The sequence below is a fragment of the Cheilinus undulatus genome, linkage group 7 (genome assembly GCF_018320785.1).
Source record: "Cheilinus undulatus linkage group 7, ASM1832078v1, whole genome shotgun sequence".
NCBI classification, from domain to species: Eukaryota; Metazoa; Chordata; class Actinopteri; order Labriformes; family Labridae; genus Cheilinus; species Cheilinus undulatus.
Window position 1 is genome coordinate 48,297,069 of NC_054871.1, and position 21,365 is coordinate 48,318,433.

Consider the following 21,365-nt stretch of genomic DNA (forward strand, 5'->3'; position numbering starts at 1 on the left):
GGGAGATGTAGTTGATGCACAGGATGCTTTTTTTTTTTAAGAGATTTGTAGGCACCACGTAAATACTAGTATATTTACATAATAAAAGCAAAAATATAAAACTAGATACTGCTTCTTCTTCTACTACTACTGCTAATGATAATATAATATTAATAGTAATAACGGGTGAAAATTCATTCATTCTTTGAAATAAATAAGGCCAAAACTGAAAATGTAAAAAACACTGAATTAAAAAAAATAATTAAAAAAAATCAAAGAGCTAATCCAGAGGGGTACAAACCATACAGACCATAGGAAAACAGAAAATTCGTTTCCTTTAAAAACTAAAAAAAAAAAAAAAAAACTAAAAAAAAAAAAAAAATTAAAAATCAAATATTTTTCTGTCAGTTGTCACCACTCTTACACTGCTTTACCTTTCCATAGTCTATTAATGTAACAAGAAAAAGAATAAATAAAAATTTAACAAACAGTATTAGTGATTGTATTTAGTTAATTGTGGTTCATTGTCATTATATTACAGTTATACTGCAGATATTGTGCAATAGGGGAATATGCAATACTGGGGCCTTTATTGGTATGTGCTGCTCTGTACACATTGTGTGTTTACATGTGCATTGCTGTTGCTTCTAGCGTTCTAATTTGTTACTGTGGCAAGAGTTGTGTGTACAAAACAAATTTTACCCTTTTAATCATTTTTTATTTCGGTATTGTATGCCATTATACCATGTAGAAGCATGTCGTACTGCACTAAGAGGTTGAGTGTGTACTTCTGTGTATGTGTGCATATGAATATCTATTATTAACATTTGAGTCCTGTAGTTCTGTAGTTCTTTGATAATTAAAAATAAATGCTTTAAAAACATTTTTCCATTGCTGATTTATTCACAATGCAGAAGGGCCTCATATCACTCTTTCTCTGGGGCGTCCATAACACCAAAACCACCCTGAATCGTTTTACTTCCAGAACAGTCTCCAAAGACTTACTTTAGACCATATATATCAGTGTTATTCAACCCTTCTCAAGCAAAGAGCCAAATATGTTGAAAAAAAACCTTTGCAAGAGCCACAATCTGAGTGGTGAAAAGTGGCGAAAACAGCTTAGAGTAGCAATAAAAATAAGTTACAGGTGGCAAAAAATGGTCAAAAAGCAACAAAAATGGGTTAAAATTGGTGAAAATGGGGAGGAAAAGTTGGGAAAAGGGTTAGAAAGTAGCAAAAATGGGGTGAGAAAATAGCAAAAAATGAGTTACAGGTGGCAAAAAATGGTCCAAAAGAGGCATAGATGTGGCAAAAAAAGAGTGAAAAGTGACTAAAATGGCCAAAAAGCAGTCAAGAGTGGTAAAAATGGGAAAAAAAATAGGAAACAAGTGGTATTTAATAGCAAAAGGTAGCTTAAATGAGTGAAAAGTGTGAAAAATGGTGAAAAAGGGCAAATATGGGATAAAAGTGGCAAATAGAAGTGGCTAAATTGGGCAAACAAGTGGTATTTAATGACAAAAGGTAAATTAAGTGGGCGAAAATGGAGAGGAAAAAAACTGTGAAAAAGGGCAAAAATTCCATGAATGGTAAAAAACGGGTAAAAGTTGCAAAGAATGTGTCAAAATAGGAAAAACGTAGGGAAAAAAAGTTGTATTTAATGGCAAAAGGGAGCTTAAATGGATGAAAAGTGGCAAAAAATGGTGAAAAAGGGCAAAAAAGTTTTTCTTTATTAAGGTTTTCTGGGGGAATAATATTTAAATTAAGACATCAAAGAGCCACAGAAAATCACAGAAGAGCCACATGTTGAGTATAACAGATATAGAGAAATTCACAGTGTTCAAGCAACTTTATATTCAGGTTAACGCTGTATAAAACAATGGTGTCAAATACTTTTGTATGTCATAACTCCTGACACTTTATTGGCTAGATAACTAATCTTCAAATGATTTGCAGGTTTTCTGGAGTCAGACTAGCGGTTATCTGACCACTGAGGTCAGGGCGTATTAGAAGATGAGCGTCCTCTCTGCTGGAGTCTCAGGCCCTCAGGATGCTCTCTTTCACCGCTGGCTTTGTTCATGCTTTCACAACAATCCTGCAGCAATCATCTCCTTAGCATTTCCATGTGAACAAAGAAAAGGAAAACGACAAATCATGATGATTCTTCTGAACTTCAAAAGGGACGGGAAGAGAGAGAGAGGGATAAAAGTCTTTAGGGAATAGAAACAGATAACAGAACAATGGCGGTTTGAGCTGAGGAGGATCAGAGATTGTTTGTCAGATGCAGCATAAGAAATCTGTTTGTCATGTTCTTGTCTGTATACTAGTAGATATTTTGGGATGACAAGGAAACAATTACTGTATGTGTGGTGGAAGCTTGTGGGCCGTGGACACAGAGTGTTCCCAGACTTACTTTCTATTTCAGTCCAGTCTGTGTTATTAAAGAGGAAATGTGGAAGCAGCTGTTCTTTCACTGAATCACATGGCTTTTATTGTCATTACTGCTGCTCTTTGGGTTCTTATGGATAAGAATAATGTGGATAAAAATAATAATGTACACATTCATGTAACAAAAGCTCCCGTTCTGCACATGTGACGCTTTCTTTACAGCATTGTAATTTTCTTTTCAGGCTTTTTGCTCGTGTTGAAATCGGCTCGCTTCACTCTGTGTCTATTTGACATTTAATCTCTGACGTTTGGTCAAAGCTGGCTGGTCTTTGTGTGTAGACCTCCAAAGACTTTCTTCACATTCACTGAGATAAAAAAGCGGTACTAATGTTTGGTTTTAAATTGAGATTCAGATTCAGGCTGTCTAGTGAGAATGGCTCTCTTAAGGTCTGTCTACAGCATGTCTATTGGAATCAGGTCTTGGCTCTGACTGGGCCACTCCAGAAGGTGGATTTTCTTTTAGAAGCGATGCTGTAGTAGATTTATGTCGATGTTTAGATTCATTGTCCTGATGCATCACCCAACTTCTTCTGAGCTTCAGCTGGTGGACATCCACCCTGACATTATCCTGTAGGATCCCTTGATATACTTGGGAATTCATTTTCGCCTCCATGATGGCGAGTGGCCCAGGACCTGAGGCAGCAAAGCAGACCCAAACATGATGCTCCCTCCCCCATACTTCACTGTTGGGACAATGTTCTCATGCTGGTATGTGGTACCCTCATAAAATTTATTACATAATGCTGCATATTTTTCCCAGACAATTCAGCCTTAGTTTCAACAGTCCCCCTAAAAAAAACATTTTCTCAGTAGTGTTGTGGAGTGTCGAGGTGCTTCTTGGCAAACTTCAAGCACGCAGTGATGTCTTCTCAATAGTGTCCTTACATGGACACCATGCCTGTTCAGTCTTTTGCGAATGGTAGACTCATGAACAGAGATGCTGACTTGTTCAAATGATTCCTTTAAGACTTAATTGAGTGCATTCACACACACACACACACACACACACACACAAATTCTGGTCCATTTCCCAGATAGTCCAGTTTGTTTGGAGTGGTGTGAAAGGTCTGGTGCAGACCAAACAAGAGGACTCTGGTCCGCTTGAAAACAAGGGATCTCAGTCCACTTCCAAACGAACCCTGGTGCATGTTGTTTGAGGTGTGAAAGCAAAGCGGATCAACTTGTAAACCAAAGGCAGGAAGTGACATAATGCGTGATGATATACTGATTTATATGTGATTTAATACACTCAAATACATGATGGTACCTTGCTTGGCATCTGTGTAGCCATAGCAACACGTCGTAGTTGGTGCTGAATTATTCATCTTGTGTAAATAACCACATGCTGGAGAGCTCACTGCCTCCCTGGCTGCTATTAATGCTTCAATGCAAGAGCAGAAACCTCAAGAAAGCGTAAATTAGATGTTTTTTCATTGTTTATATGGAAAAAAAGGCCAGCGGAAGGAGATGGATACCTGGGTTTGTCTTCTTCTATGCCTTCTTTTCTGCTTGATCGCCGTTTGTTTGTGACAACAGCGCCCCTAACAGGCAGATGTTGTAGGTGTTCAGACGGTTTGGTCCGTTTGACAAAGAGCAGTGTGAATGCGAACCAAACCAAAGGAAAGTGCAGCAATGTTGCAATTTCCATTCCAAAACAGTCCGAGTCCCCCGGACATTAGGTGTGAAAACTTCGAGTCAACCTAGCGGGGTACCCACTTCCAATGAGAGTAGCTATGGTACTGTATCGTCTCCATTTGTGGACAGTTGGTCTACCTTTGGTCTGGTGAATACCTAACGTCTTTGAGATCTTTGCAACCCCCTCTAGTCTTCTGCAGTTCAACAATTCTTGATTGAAGGTCTTCTAAGATCCCTTTTCATGGCTCACATCAGCAGATGCTTTCTGTGAAGAGCAAACTGAAAAAGTTTGAGTGTCTTTATAAGTCACAGTAGCTCTACACCTGGATCACATCATTTTTATTGATTGGACTTCAGGTGGGCTAACTCCTGACTCCAGTTAGCTCTTTTTGGAGTCATTAGCCAGGCATACACTGCGAATTTCATCCAATTCAGCTGCAAAGTTTGAGTTGCAAAACTCACTTGGAAGTGGCGCTGACTTTTTTCGTTCCGGTGTCGTTTGCCATGCTGTGTACAGGGCGATACGACGGCCGACAACGGCCTGATCACAGCTCGACCAGCTGGTTGGTGGATTTCTGACATGTTTGGTATTTTGGTCATACAACTTTAGACACTTCCACAGTGAGAGCAGAATAACCAGCTTTGGAGTATTGTTTCCTTTGTAAACTGTCAGACAACATCCTAGCTGTCACCATCTGCGTATCCATCACAGTTTTTCCCCCTAAAAAGTGATATTACTTAAATTTCGACTAAGTACAATTTGAATGTGTTTTCATAAAAGGAGGTTTTGGGCATGAGCTTTGCAATTCTTGTAAAATCTCATCTTGCCAGACTCTGCTGCAAGGAAGCTGGGCACTCAAAACCTGTTGCATGTTGGTACAGTTATGATTACATCTACAGCAATTCCCTCGACAATTTTGGACAAAAGACGAATGCAAAGGATGATAGTTCAAAGGCAAAATCCTTATGTATGTTCAAAATCCAGGTTTTTCCATCACCAGCTTTTTTATTGGGTTATTTTTATTGCGCTAGTTTAGATTTTGTGCATTTCTAAGGGTAATGGAAAGACAGCTACAGTCTTGCAGCATCCAATCAAGAGAGTGATATCCAATAAGGGGGCGTGTCTTTCAGTAAAAACAGTTCTGGGAAGCCTGCTCTTATGTGTCTCTGCTTATTTGTCTTCAAATCTTCGTTTTCAGTCTTCAGACCAGCAAAGGACCTTTGGGATGGTCTTTAAGCTGGCGGGTCAGGTGACTTGGGATATGGCCATAATGTAGCAGCAGGAAGTCACTCCTGCCTGCCAGTAGACGTTTCCATGTGTGTTTGATGCCACCTGAAAGCTATGGTTAGTCACTGAGAGCTAGTAGGCTGGAAGTATCACCAACAAATTTTATAAACTTGTACAGTTTACAAACGTGGAGGTGAACAAAACAGTGCCTCATGCCAGTTATAACGTTAAAAAAGAAGACCAGTTTGTCAAATTGTGGCATCAGCACAACTACCTTTATGATACACTATATTGCCTAAAGTATTCGCTCACCTTCCTTGACTTGCATATGAACTTAAGTGATATCCCATTCTTAATCCATAGGGTTTAATATGACGTCAGTCCACCCTTTACAGCTATAATAGCTTCAACTCTTCTAGGAAGGCTTTCCACAAGGTTTAGGAGTGTGTTAATGGGAATTTTTGACCATTCTTCCAGAAGCGCATTTGTGAGGTCACACACTGATGTTGGATGAGAAGGCCTGGCTCTCAGTCTCCACTCTAATTCATCCCAAAGGTGTTCTGTTGGGTTGAAGTCAGGATTCTGTGCAGGCCAGTCAAGTTGATCCACACCAAACTCTCTCATCCATGTCTTTATGGACCTTGCTTTGTGCACTGGTGCACAGTCATGTTGGAACAGGAAGGGGCCATCCCAAAACTGTTCCCACAAAGTTGGGAGCATGGAATTGTCCAAAATCTCTTGGTATGCTGAAGCATTCATAGTTCCTTTGACTGGAACTAAGGGGCCAAGCCCAGCTCCTGAAAAACATCCCCACACTTGGCACAATACAGTCAGACAAGTACTGTTCTCCTGGCAACTGCCAAACCCAGACTCGTCCATCAGATTGCCAGATGGAGAAGTGTGTTTCATCATTCCAGAGAACGCATCTCCACTGCTCTAGAGTCCAGTGGCGGCTTGCTTTACACCACTGCATCCCACGCTTTGCATTGCACTTGGTGATGAATGGCTTGGATGCAGCTGCTCGGCCATGGAAACCCATTCCATGAAGCTCTCTACGCACTGCTCTTGAGCTAATCTGAAGGCCACATGAAGTTTGGAGGTCCGTAGCCATTGACTCTGCAGAAAGTTGGTGACCTCTGCGCACTATGTGCCTCAGTATCTGCTGACCCCGGCCCGTTATTTTACGTGGCCTACCACTTGGTGGCTGAGTTGCTGTCATTCCCAATCACTTCCACGTTGTTATAATACCACTGAAAGTTGACTGTGGAATATTTAGGAGCGAGGAAATTTCTCGACTGGACTTGTTGCACAGGTGGCATCCTATCACAGCACCACGCTGGAATTCACTGAGCTCCTGAGAGCGAGCCATTCTTTCACAAATGTTTGTAGAAACAGTCTGCATGCCTAGGTGCTTGATTTTATACACCTGTGGCCATGGAAGTAATTGGAACACCTGATTTCAATTATTTGGATGGGTGAGTGAATACTTTCATACTTACATACTTTCATCATGAGTTTCTGCGAGATCTTGGGTTCATGGAATCACCACCGGGAAATCCTGTGTTAGTAGGTGTGTTATCATGTGGTCTGGCTTTTCTTGGGTACCAGTGGAGTAAGATTTAGTGTTAATGTAATGTGCTTTATAAAAAATGTATTATCATTACTATAAGTTAGAGGGGCCTACATGGAAAAGGTTGGGGACCACTGATCTAGTTCGTGTTTTCGGGAGAATATAATGTTTACAAATCAGTGGAAGCTGTCCTCGTGTCTCTGTTCAACCACATTTTAAAATCTGGTTAAGAACTGGAAACCATCTGGTGTTTTTGAGGAGAAAAGAAAAGAGCCACATACCGTAAAAGGCTCAAACATTGCCTTCCAGTAAAGCAGGCTTGCTGCACCACTGAAAGCACCAATCACCTTCCTGTGGTTCACACAGAGAGAGACATGCATAATGCATCGTTTCCTGGAAAACATCCCTCTGGTTTAGAATCTGTTATTCACTTCAGTGTGCTGACATTTTCTGAAATATCACCGTCAAGAAGAGTTTTACACTTTCCAGGTCTCATGCAGGTTAATCGCAAAACTACAGAAGCCCTATGAGGACATATGTATTATTGGACTCACACAATAGTGATTGGTAATCTTTGTTCTACCCAAGTTCTTTTTTTTCAAAATAAAAGCATGAATAAACAGGACATCAGTTCCCCTGAGCGTAAGACCACAAAAATCCAAGATGAGAACTGTCTTAATTAGTAGAACATTTAACATAACAGCATAAAGTGGCTCATCTTCTCACTGATGTTCTGGTTTTCTCCTACAGCTCAGTATCTTTGTCAAACTGGCCCAGTTGTATAACCATTTAAAGGGCAACATTTTCAATTTAGCAATGAAACATCCAAAGCTCCTTATTTTTCTTGCATAATACTGAAAAACCCACACATAAGGTTAGCTGGAATCAATAACTGCATTGAAAGAGGCTGATGGTTTCAATGGGCTCAATGGTGAAGTGACAAAGCTTTCTTTTTCTATGATAGGATGTAGACAGGCTCTCTTTATAGACAAACTGATTGCTTTTATACTAATAAAGTAGGTCAGTGTGTCTTTTTTATCAGCTTATTTCAAAGAAGAGACTGTTTGCTGTATTGTATGTACACTGGGCTGTTTGATTGTCCTCTAATTATAGTATGTAGGCACTTTTGTCCTATTTATTATTGATTTTCCTTAACTCAAAAGAATTGTGGGTTGCAGGCATAAACAACATGTATGACCTGGAATAATAGCAAGGTCTAATGTATGCAGTACTGTAGGGACTATTCAATTGTGTTATTAAAAACATGCATGAGTTTATTGGAAGCATTTTAACCTTCAGAGGTCATAGAAAAGCTTATATCAGTGATGAACTCAGACATGAAGCTGACATATACACTAGGGGTGAGTATTGGCAAGAACCTCACGATACGATACGCATCACGATACTTGGGTTACGATACGATAGTTTCACGATATATCAGGATATCATGATAATATGATATACTGCGACATTCTACACAGTTAACTAAGAAAAATGTAGAGATGATGTATATGTAAATCACACAATACGTTGGTGGTGTTCCCGCTATATTTCATGGCAGCAAGACAGAGTTCGCAAACGGCATTTCCTTTCTCTAAATCACTGTTTGTGCTCCCCATTTTAACTTTGAAGCCTAAATGCTTCCAAACGTCTGCTCTGAATTGTACAGGTGTTGTTATTTTGTAAGCCATACCGAGGTGCGGAAGTCGTATTTTACCAACAACTTGGCTAAAATATGAGTTTTTACTTTTTACAAAAAAATCGATATTAAGAGTTGAAGTATCGATATTGTATCAGATGTCAAAGTATCGCGATATATTGCCGTATCGGTATTTTTTCACAGCTCTACTCTACACCTCCAGTTATTATATAAGGAGCTGAGTTTCTAGCCAAGAGTCAAATCCTGCCTTTCGTTTGAATCTTAAAAGTTTGCTGCCACTTTCACGTCTGTGCTTGACTACACATAGACTAAAACTCTGGCACTAAGGCTGAATCCCAATTCTCCCCTTAACTCTCAAGTTTAACCCTCAGTCTTAACTCACCCCTCAAAAGTGTAAGGGCCATCTCATGACTTAGAAATGGGATACCCCTTAATAGCAGTTATGATTTCAGACTGTAGAGTGCAGTAATGTGCCAAAACTGCGCAGTCTGTCGATTCTCAACCAAATAACACGAATAAACACCACAACCACGGACATGTTCAGTTGAAAGTCACCGTATAACACAGCCATTAGCTAACGCCAAACACCAGTTGTAACTCATAGGCTTGTCCGCGACGGCACAGTTACCGGCTTATGATCGTAAAAATAAAAGTAAATGTTATGCTACAAAAAGGCAAATAATCCATAAAATAACATTAAACTAAGATAAAGCCCTCAAACTCACTCCTTAACTCAACTCTCAGAATAATTGAGACAGCCCTCGCACTTCGTGGGAACGCGCATTTTGAGACTGAGGGTTAAGACTGAGGGTTAAGGGTAGAATTAGGATTCAGCCTAAAACTCTTCTTGGTCTACTTCCTTCATATGATCAAATCTACATCATTCAGAAGAGCACAGGAACTTATCATCGCAAGATGTTTGTTCCAAAAGTCAGAAAAGAGCTTGGAGCTTCTTATACCCCCAGGTGCTGACAATCATCATGGGGCTTTTCCACTACAATTCAGGGAGATGCTGAGCCAAATTCCTTTTACATCCCCAGTTTGGCCATGCCACACCGTGCCACACTCAAATACTAGTAAGCCAGCCTCGTCTCCAAGCGTGCCGCGCTCGTCAAAGCAGTTCATCATCATTCGGAGATGCCTCACTGCACCAAACATTGAAATACCTGCTGGATTCCAAATGGCAGCAGAAGACAGAGAAGAAATTGAAGTTGAAGCAATGGCAAATTGGACACAGGAAGATATGCAGGCCCTCACTGGTGTCTGGAGTGAGAAGTCCATTCAGGATGACCTGAGCGGCGCGGCCAGAAATGCGAAGGTTTTCTGAGAAATTTCGGGTTCCTGACTGTCAATTTCAATGCAGAGAAATGACATTCTGCAACCAGTGGTAGTCCTATATCTCCACACTCTGGAAGAAGAAGGGTGAGGGAATGGTCTTCTTGAGGTGCCAAAACAAGAGTCAATAGCAACAACAGAAGAAGCTGTTTGGCGCTGGAAAAGAGATTTGGCATATTTTTTCATGGGTGCAGCCCACATACTCAGCTCTGCTGCTCATCATCAAAACTGGCGCTTTAGCAGCATCCACGCTAATGTCTTCATAACGGCACCGGCCTCTTGTTGCTGCTTGCTTATGTCCCTACTCCACCGTGCCTGAAAGTACTGCCCCTTGTCGCTGATTGGTCCTGTCACTTTCTAACCTGCTTTAAACTTCTCCACAACTTTATCCCTGACCTGTCTGGTGTTTTCCTTTTGTGTTCCTTCCACCTCACAATTCGTCTATCAAGCAAAATCCCAATAAAATATACTTACATTTATGGTTGTCACTGTGAGGAACACAAACACTCGTCTTTGTGTTACTTTTGCAAGCCACTGTATATCATTGCTGTATGGGAATTTCACCTTGTGCTGCCTCAGCTTGTTAAAGAGTGCTCCTTTAGAGTCTCATGGAAGGAAAACAGCCATAACAGCCCACTGATGATGATCGAAGAAGAACTGGTCTGGTCTCGTGAGTTTCTGTCAGACCTTTAGTATCATAAACCAAAACTAAAGTAGGCAGGTGTGTGGTCTCACAGTCTGGTGTGTTCAGAGGATTATAATGTTAAAAATGTCTGTGGTTTCCCATGTTTTTTAAATGAGCTAAGATTTGAAAATCCTCTAGCGTACAGCCAGCCTTACTTGGACAATATAACCCTATAAAACAAGGCTGGGGTTAAATAAAATACCAAAGTAGTCCTCAAACTTGTCAAATCAGACGTGACCTTGTTCTCCATGTCAGCCTTTAGAAAGTTTTCATTCCCAGAGGGGCTCAGAGAACATTAAAGTTGATGGAATAAACACTTCCTGTGTTGTATTAATGAAGGTGAGGAGAAAAACAAAAGAACACAGAGAGCAGGATGGAGAGAAGGGAGGGGGTTATTAGTTACATACAGACTGTCTTTGGGGCTTATTATTGGTACACACTGTTCCAACAGACTCAGGAGGACTGTGTTTAACATGTACAGTAAACACAGGAACAGGGCATGCTGGGTAATGGCTCCCAGAGCAGTGTGGATGTGAAGCAGACCCACCTCACCTACTGACATATTCGCACGGACGTTTGCTCTCTCTGTCAGAATGGGCTGATCTTTGAGCAGAGAGGCGTGTTTGTGATTCAACAAACACGTCTTTAACATTAGAAGGTCACATAACAGACATAGATGATATAAGTAATATATAGTATAGTATATAGTATATAACCTACATATGTCTGCAGAATAAACCCAGATAACAGGTGTAACTAGACAAGTGTCTTCTTACACAGAGGGTCTGATCTGGTGTGGAGTCATATGACGTTTCTGTAACAGTTTTGGACCAGAACAGGTCCAGATAAATAGAAACCAGGTTAATTTTTGGCCCAAATCTGGTGCAAGACTGGCCCAGCTTGCGCCAGCTTTGAACCAGATCTACAGTGCCGTGAAAAAGTATTTACCACCTTTCTGATTCCTGAGTTTTTTTGCATATTTATCACACTTAAATGTTTCAATCATCAAACCAATTTTAATATCTCACAAAGACAACCCAAGTAAAACAAATGCAGTTTTTAAATGATGATTTTATTTACTAAGGGAAAAAAAAATCCAAACCTATCTGCTCCTGTGTGAAAAAGTAATTGCCCCCTGAACCTAATAACTGGTTGTTCCACCCTTGGCTGCAATATCTGAAATGAAGCGTTGTGATGACTGGTGATGAGTCTTTGGCATCACTGTGAAGGAATTTTGGCCCACTCTTCTTCACATAATTGCTTTAAGTCAGCCATATTGGAGGGTTTTCCAGCATGAACTGCCGTTTAAGGTCACACCACAGCATCTCAGTTGGATTCAAGTCCAGACTTTGACTTGGCCACTCCAAAACCTTCATTTGTTTTTTTTTTTTTGAGCCATTCAGAGGTGGACTTGCTGGTATGTTTCGGGTTGTTGTCCTGCTGCATAACCCAAGAGCGCTTGAGCTTGAGGTCATGAACTGATGGCCGGATGTTCGCCTTCAGGATTTTCTGGTAGACAGCAGAATTCATGGTTCCATCAATCACAGCAAGTGGTCCAGGTCCTGAAGCAGCAAAGCAGCCCCAGACCATCACACTGCCACCACCATGTTTGACTGTTGGGATGATGTTATTTTTATCAAATGCTGTTATTTTTACTCCAGATGTAACGGGACTCAAACCTTCCAGAAAGTTCAACTTTTGTCTCGTCAGTCCACAGAATATTTCTCCAAAAGTCTTGGGGATCATCAAGATGTTTGTTGGCAAATGTGAGACGAGTCTTTGTGTTCTTTTATGTCAGCAGTGGTTTTGGCCTTGGAACTCTCCCATGATGCCTTTTTTGCCCAGTGTCTTTCTCATGGTTGAGTCATGAACTCTGACCTTAACTGAGGCCAGTGAGGCCTGCAGGTCTTTGGGTCTGGTTCTGGGTTCTTTTGTGACCTACTGGATGAGTCGTCGTTGCACTCTTGGAGTCATTTTGGTTGGCCTGGGAAGGTTCACCACTGTTCCCAGTTTTCTCCATTTGTGGATAATGGCTCTGACCGTGGTTCACTGGAGTCCCAAAGTTTTGGAAATGTCTTTGTAACCTTTTCCAGACTGATAGATTTCAATCACTTTGTTTCTCATTTGTTCTTTCTTCTTGCAGCCTACTTTATTTTGTCTGACAGTTTCTATTTAAGTGATTTTTTGATTCAACAAATCTGGCGGTAATCAGGCCTGGGTGTGGCCAGTGAAATTAAACTCAGCTTTCCAAAAACTGTGATTAATCACAGTTAACTCATGATTTAATAAGGGGGCAATTACTTTTTCACATGGGGCAGATAGGTTTGGATTTTTTCCCTTAATAAATAAAATCATAATTTAGAAACTGCATTTTATATTTATTTGGGTTGTCTTTGTGAGGTATTAAATTGGTTTGGTGATCTGAAAAACGTAAGTGTGATAAATATGCAAAAAAAAACCCTCAGGAATCATAAAGGGGGGAAATACTTTTTCACGGCACTGTATGCCTGATTGTGCCGACCAAGGTTATTATAGTTAACTAAAACTAACTAAATAACTAAAACGAAAATGTGAAAACAAATCTAAGCTTTACTAAAAAATGAAAACCAACTAAAACTGTATAGTGTGCTAACAAAACTAACTGTATAAAATATAAATAGGGACCGAACTACTCTTAGTTTTTGACACAACCATACTGACTGGCACCTACGCCCAAGTCTGGGGATTGAAAAATGGCCTGATTTGATTGGTTAAGACTTCACACAGTGGCAGTTTCATGTCTGGAGTTGTATTTAAACATCAACTTTAAATAAATGAAATACTAAAGCAAGAATGGCCTGTTTGAATGTATTTTTAAAAATGTCTGCTTTTCACTCAGCCCTGACAAAAACTGAAAAAAACCTAAAACTATCACTAAAACTTGTAAAATAATAAAAAAAAGCATTTTTGCAAAGATAAAAACTAAACTAAACTAACAAACCAGCGATAAGTACAAATAAAAACTAATGAAAAATCCAAAACTATGATATCCTTGGTGCCAGCTTTGAGCCGGATCCATCTGACCCAGGAGGATCCTTTGAGATGATGGGGATCACAGATCCATGTTCAGGTTCTGGGCTGTGGACCTGAAGATGAATCTGTCCGAAACACAAATGAGGAAATTCCTCCCTTCACCTTTTAGTAACTAAGCCTAACTGTGCTAACTAACAGACATGGATGAAATGTGAATAAACTTAATTTAAACAGGATACAAAGGCAAAACATGATCAATATTTATACATAATATATATTTGACCGAGTATAAACCCTCACAAAGTGGGTATTTATTCATGTGTCATTAGCAGTTATCCTCTGTCTGTTTCAGAGAGACTCCATGACCTCCCTCTCTGTCTGCGTCACCATTTTTTATCAGCCTGTTTTCATAACGAAGGTGACTGAGGCCGCGTCTTTATTTGCATGCGGAGCGAGGGACTGAGATCCAATCACAAGTGGAGACCAGATGCATTTGGAGACACATTTTAATGCTGTGAACTGATGCGTTTTGAGCAATCCAATTATGATCAGTCGCCAAGGCTGGATGTAAACGATGGGAGTAAACAAGGTGGATGTGGAGGTGTATCACATCCACATGAGGAAAAAAAAACCAGCCCTGTTTGTACAAATTAACAGGAGATTTATCTTCTTTATTTTGAAAATGCAGCAGGCTTCTTTCAGACTGTAGACCTGTTAAAAATGAGTGAAAGTGACAGAAACTGGAGAATTTGGTGCAGGAACAAATATGGTGATTAGAAATGACAATGCCTGTGCTAAATAAACTTTTAATCAAGTAACTACATTACCACAAATATTTTAACAGTTCTTTAAACAAAAGAACTCTTGTGCTTCAGCCTCTGCACAGATGAAGGTCAGTGTGCTCAGGAAAGGACCAGAGACACTTAAAGATGGACTCCTAAATAAAGCTCAATCCAAAGAAGAAACTGGAGTATTAGTCACTTTTTGCAATTTAATAAAGTGCCAAAGACTAGCCCTCAATTTCACACACTCTGTCTGCACAGCGATCCACAGAAAGTGCACTGTGGAACAAATCGCTCCTTTTCTAGTCAGTCTGTGCAGCTTCATGATGCTCTTTGCTTGGGAAATGAACAAGGACGGATGTTTGAAGAGATCCTGAGATGTTCTTTCCACTGCAGCGTCACGTTAAGAAACTCAGTTTGTGATGACAGTTCCAGCTGATCATCAATCAGCTGTCAGGAGGCCGAAACAGCTGATTGTGTCTGTGTTAATATATATATTTCTAATTTTATTGATTATTTACAGTAAAAAAAATCTTCACATTAACAGAGTTTGGTCTCAGTCTGTCATCGCCAACAACTGTAGTCAATAAAAAACCCTGCAGACTCTTTCTATCAGCACATGCTTTATTGGAAAATTATTTATTATCCTAATTATACCCTTTTTGCCACTTTTTCTCCCCATTTTCCCACTTTTCCCTGGCGTTTGCCGCTTTTAGCCCCCTGTTGTCACTTCTTTTTGTCACTTTTCACCCATATCTGACACTTTTATCCTGCTTTTTGCAATTTTTTTGTCCCTTTTTGCCTATTTTTGATATCCATTTAAGCCGCATTTTGCAGTTAAATTCTACTTACCTCCCATTTTTCCACCTTTTTCTGATTTTTGCCCATTTAAGTCACTTTTCACTAATTCTTTGCCACATTTCTGCCACTTGTGGACCATTTTTGCAACGTGTAATTCAGGTGTTGCCACCAGTTTTGCCTATTTTTTTTTTTTTTGGCCACCTCTCACCCGTTAATGCCACTTTTCCCCCATTTTAGCTGCCATTTGCAGTTAAATTCCACTTAATTCCCATTCTTCCACCTTTTTTCTTATTTTGCCCATTTTAGTCACTTTTCACTAATTCTTTGCCATGTTTTTGCTACTTTTGTACCTTTTTGCCCCCTTTAACTCAGGAGTTACCACCTGTGACACCTGTTTTTTTTTTACCACTTCTCCCCATTTTTGCCACTTTTCCCGCAGTGTTTGCCCCTTTTTGCCTATTTTTGCCACTTCTTTCCCATTTTAGCTGCCTTTTGCAATTAAATGCCAGTTTTTTGCCCATTTTTACATCGTTTTTTCAAATGTTTGCCACTTTTTTGACAATTTTCTGCCCCCTTTAACTTATTTTTTGGTCACTTCCCACCTGTTTTTGCCACTTCTCCAAGTGTTTGCCACTTTTTGAGCACTTTTTGCCACCTTTAACTTATTTTAATTGCCACTTTTAACCACTTAGATTGTGGCTCTCAAATGTAGTTTTCAACAATTTGGCTCTTTGGTTGAGCAGAGTTGAGTAACACTACAATCCTCTCAGATTTAAAAAATGTTACAATCTGAATGTTGACCCCATGAGCAGAATGCAGCTACCTGACTCTGCACCAGAGAGGATACAAAGTTTGTTTTCTGGCTAAAATCTCTGTTCTGATGCTTTAAATGATCCATAGACCACTGTGGCTGATAAAGTTGGTAAATTTACCTCACAATGAACAAAAAAACAGCATTTAACGGACTGTTAACTTTCAATAAAGGCAGTGACATCAGCTAACAACAGACTGTCCTGAGATGAACTGCTCTGTGATTTTAGATTGTGGCTTTAGAGGGGCGGGGTCATTCCCTACTGTGGACTCATGACATCATGAGCCCACATATTGGCCCCGCCCATAAGAAAACCAAACCAGTAAAGCGGGGGAAAACTTTCTAACGGCCTAAATCCAGAATTCAGTCGTATTTTTTGAGGGGGAAAAGCTGTTAAAAGTGGCCTTCTGTTGGCTCAGATGTTCCAGGAGTTAGGTTGTGCTCCATCTAGTCAGCTGTCCTGGGCCAGCCTGTGGTTTCTTTCATGCAAGTCTTTCCTCTCTTTATCCTCTTTCAGACTTTATCCACTGCACTACTTCTGTAAATAACGGCACAAATAACCTTGTCCTGGTTCCTGGTTTTCATGACACGTAAGTTTAAATGACAAAAAAGGCTGTTATTAGTGCAATGGAAACATTTTATCACATCATGATTAAAGCGCCAAAAACACCTGTTGAAAATTCAGAATGCACCTGTTTTGCTTGAGTCAGAGAAACGGTGACAACAGTCAGGATGTTAACATCAAACAGAGCTGGAGGGTTCACTGTTGCTGTTTGGTGGAGAACGAACCCAGAAGCTTAACCTGCATGTGCCCTTCGATAGATAAGTGTAATGAGGCGGGTGCACATCATCATGTGGGTGACACATGATGCAAATGGATGTGCAGCACCTGAAAGGAAAGGCTAGTGAATGGTGCTTATCTAACGGTGCTCATTCAGACTGTCAGTTTGATGATAGAGGTTCAGAGGGTTAGTGGATAAACGAGTCGGCTATTTAAAGCTCTGGCCTACTTTCCTATGAACGTCTCACATGAGGAGAGCGATGGGAATGAATGATATTTGTTTGGATATTAAAAGGTGAACGAGCAGCGGCTCCAGAGATTATCTAACGTAACATGACCATGTGCTGCAGACCTATACCGCCCGGCTAAATGGGCTAAAATGGAAAGGATGTCAGAAAACTACATGCCATTAGGAAGAGGACCCCTCACCTCGGTCGCGTACACACCTATGGTTCATACAGCCGAAGCCCCTGCATTCTTCCTTCGTCTCTATAGCAGCCTCAGATTCCTGAGCTGCCTTCTTCTCCTCAGAAACATCTTGTCCTGATCACGGCTGATGACAATAGATCTGATTGTATAGGGGGATGTCTCCAGAGAGCAGGGAAACGCACCAGAGCTTGACCCACTTTCCAGTCCTGTGAAGCGCATTAATTCACTCTGCCAGGTGCTCGGGAGACGGGAGGGAATTCACTGAGGCTGATATCTGCCCTTTCACAGCACAAACATAAGCAGTGGGAGATGTTTGTGAGCCACTGTGGAGGAACTTGACTGTAGTTTGCTGTAGGGTGACTTCTGAAGGAATCAGTAAAGAGATAAAGAAATTTTCTGATGATATGGCTTCACTTCATTCTTCTGTTTAATTAAAAATGTCAAGAATTTGCCTGCAAAAATACATTTTTTGTTTAGAATCAATGTTTGTTCTGAAAATTTGATGGAAGTTGAATCATACATACAATAAAAGATAACTAAACCCCACAGGCTCTTTATCTCTCTGTATCCTGCTCTATCTGGGCAGCATGACATGATTATAGAGCAGCCTTCAACTGGCAGACAGACCCTCACAAATAGTACACAATGTGGCAGTTAGCATTCGAGCTAGCAGTACTAAACGATCGTAATTCAATTAAAATTGATAACAAAGACGTTCAGTGTCGGGTTTACTGGTGTGGATTTGATCATTAAAGTCCCCAAAAGCAGTGTTGGGCATGTTACTTTTAAAAAGTAATTAGTTATAGTTACAAGTTACTTCTCCCAAAAAGTAACTGAGTTAGTAACTGAATTACTCTACTATAAAAGTAACTAGTTACCAGGAAAGTAACTATTGCCTTACTTTTTTAAAGTTTAAATATGTCTAAGAATTTGGATTTTTTTTCTAAGCAGGTTTCACTCGCCAGTTGCATAGAGTAGACTTGCACAGACGGGTACTTAGAACTTTAAATATGTATTGCACCTCAACAGACCACGACTGGTAGACATTTTGTACTTCAAGTATTTTCTTCATCACAAAAATACACAGTTAGCCTACCTGCCTATCAGTCCAGTCAGTTCAGTCAGTGTCACAAGTTTTTGTGAAGCTGGAGCAGAAAAATCCAACTTTAGCTGCTTGGATGACATGGCTCCGAGCTTACGTTAGCCACACCTGGCCCGCTATCATCATCAAAAGTGTCAATGTAAGCTATTTTGTTGTTGTAAGGAAATTCAGTGTCCTGTTAATAAACCGGTAGTTTCCAGTAGACTTTTATTCTGAAGGAAAAGGAGGAAGTGCAATGCAAAGTGTGTTGTTGTACCTTGACAACTGGACTGTGTAAAGTTCGGATCGTTTTGGTCGTATACCGTACTACACGTTGTTGTTTTCTCCATATATACAGTTTAGGCGCAGCCCAGATCGCTCGGTTACATCAACAGCGGTGTTTTTGGCTACTAGTTTTGTAGAAGCGTGTGCCGTTGAGAGATGCTTCATTAGATTAGAGTTGCTTACAATGGACGTGGACAACCACTTCGCTGCGGGACATAATGTACACTTCACATGTACGTTCTTGGCTTTTACCTCAAGGAGAATAAAGTAGTGTCTGTACCTCCACTTTAAAAACACCGCCTTTCCCTCCAGCCATTGCTGCAGCTTACCTCTGCTAGTTTGTGTGTGTGGGGCTGCTGTGTGCGTGTGTGGTTTGTGTGTAAACTGAAAACTGCCTCTGATTGGCTTACCATGATGCTTACTCTACTTTAGCCAATCATCATCACTTATGCGGTTGTCTCGTCCCTCCCTCTTCCCTCACCAAAGAAAAAAAAACAAAACAGTTTTGCAGCTCCTGGGACTGAGAGCCAAGTCAGATGACAAGAGCTTCAATGAGTAGCTTTAGTTTTTATAATGCGCCCCATTTAATTCTCGGTAACGGTAACGGCGTTGTAACAATGGAAATAGTAATTAGTTGGATTACCCGTTACTGAAAAAAATAACGCCGTTAGTTGCAAATGCTGCTGCAAGGGATTCGAAGGCATCAATGGGAAAGCACAACGGCTAGCTTCAAGAGGAGAAACGAGTAAGAGGCAACGATTTATGGTTCAAAAGTTATTTAACTTGTGATAAACTGTGCCACTTCTTGTCATGTACGACAGCGTCGGTCTGGAAGGCATTTTAACAATCACATTCAGAGAAAAACTGTCACACAGCCTCCATTCTCTGCTGCTGCAGTCCTTTGGTTCTTCTTCACTGCCCTAAAAATGGTAGCTCGTGCATGCAGTGTTTCCCAGCAGGAAGGAAGATTCCTGGTTTATAGCGCTAACAGTTAGCATGGCGGTTTGAGGCAAAATAAAAAGTTAAACCAAACGGTATCAGACAGGTGCATAAACCTGTGTGTGTGCCAATACCAATACCTTCATTCAAGCAGAATCAGACGTACTTCCAATGTTGGTATCTGAATCAGAACAACTCTACAAGAAAAATGAATCTGTAAACTAGGATGACCATATTACGTTAGAGGATTAGGGCCGTTTTAAAGGAGAAAATTATTTTGGGCAAGTCGAGAATAAAGTTGAAATTTTAAGAATAAAGTTGAAACTCAATTTCTAGATTAACCCCTTAAAGCTTGTTGTATCATACTTGATCTATACTTTTATGATACCTTTATCTAATCAATATTATCATTAAATTACTAGAAAAAAAATCTTCTGAATAAAATCTGAAAAATGATTTTAAAAAAATGCCCTCAAGTGGATTATCAGTTACCAAAAACGCCTACTGTATCAAATGAAATACATAAAAATACATGTTAAACTTTATGGAAATTTTGATTTTTTTTTATTTCAGTAGAAGGTGAAATAAACATTTCAGTTCCAAAAAATTAGAAATTTCTGGCTATAATTTGTGTTTTCAGGCTTTAAAAGGTTAAAGTTGAAAGACGAGAAAAAAGTCAAAACAAAATCTCTTATGCCTCATATCAGTGAATATGTGAAATTAAACTGTATTAATGGATTTAACAACAAAGAAATTCTCTCTTTGCCACATGAACACACAGCGTCTATGATCCCACTTTATTCTAGAAATTTCGATTTCATTCTCGATTTGTCAAAAATTATTTTCTCCTTCCAAAATGGCCCTAATCCTCTTCCGTACCATATTTTCAGTCCTCAAAATAGGGGCACTTAAATTTCATGCAAACCCACCTGTATGAGCTCATGGTACACTTTGATTTTATTGTCAGCGCAATTTTTTAACACCAGGAGCGCCTCAGCATCGCCAAAGATCAATCAAAACTTTAAAAAAATGTACTTAACATAAAAAAATCAATACAAAAAGACTGTGTTGGTGTAACAACAACAAATTGATTTAGATTTTTGTGACCTGCACTGTGTCATATTCTTCAGGATGAGAGTGCTCACATTTTAGCTATTTTCAGCATTTTTAAAATTATTTTTATAGATTTTTCAGTTTTCTCCACAGTTTCTCTCCTACATTTCAGCTGTAAGCATTCCCTTGTTTTTCTGCGAGGAAAAGCATTTTTCCTTGTTGAAAATGGATGTTAATGTGGTGATTTTGTTCTTCATTCATTTAATTTTGGTGGACTTAGTTTCTGGTGTTGCTTGTTGCTTTTCACCTTTACTTTTTTCCCAGAGGCTACTCCCTTCCTCCACGGCTTAGACTGACTGTTCACACCTGTGGCTGCTCTGCAATCAAGAGCTCTACAAGACTGCTGCAGACTCATGCCTCAGCACCAGCATATTGTTTGCTTCAGTCAATGGTACCTGTGCTTTTTGAACCCATTTTTTGATCCTGTGTGTCTCTCTTTTTTCAAGTTCCTCACTTCTCATCTCATTTCAGCCCTAGAACCCAGCACACTCTCCAGAAGACTCTCACTGCCTGTCACTCCCCCGTTGGATCTCCTCACCACCCTGGACCTTTTGATACCGCCCTCCTCATTGCACTATTCATCTAATAAATCTGTTAAAACCTTTCCAGTCTGGTCTGGGTTCTGGGTCCAAAATACAAAATCATCACACTTAATTTAATTATCATTATTATAATTATTAATAAACAAATACAAGGTGGGCCTGAAAATACACTGTGGCCATTATAACCTAAACTGAAATGTTACAAAAACACTGTGTGGTCTTATGCTTAAAAACAGGTTTAAACAGGGTGTC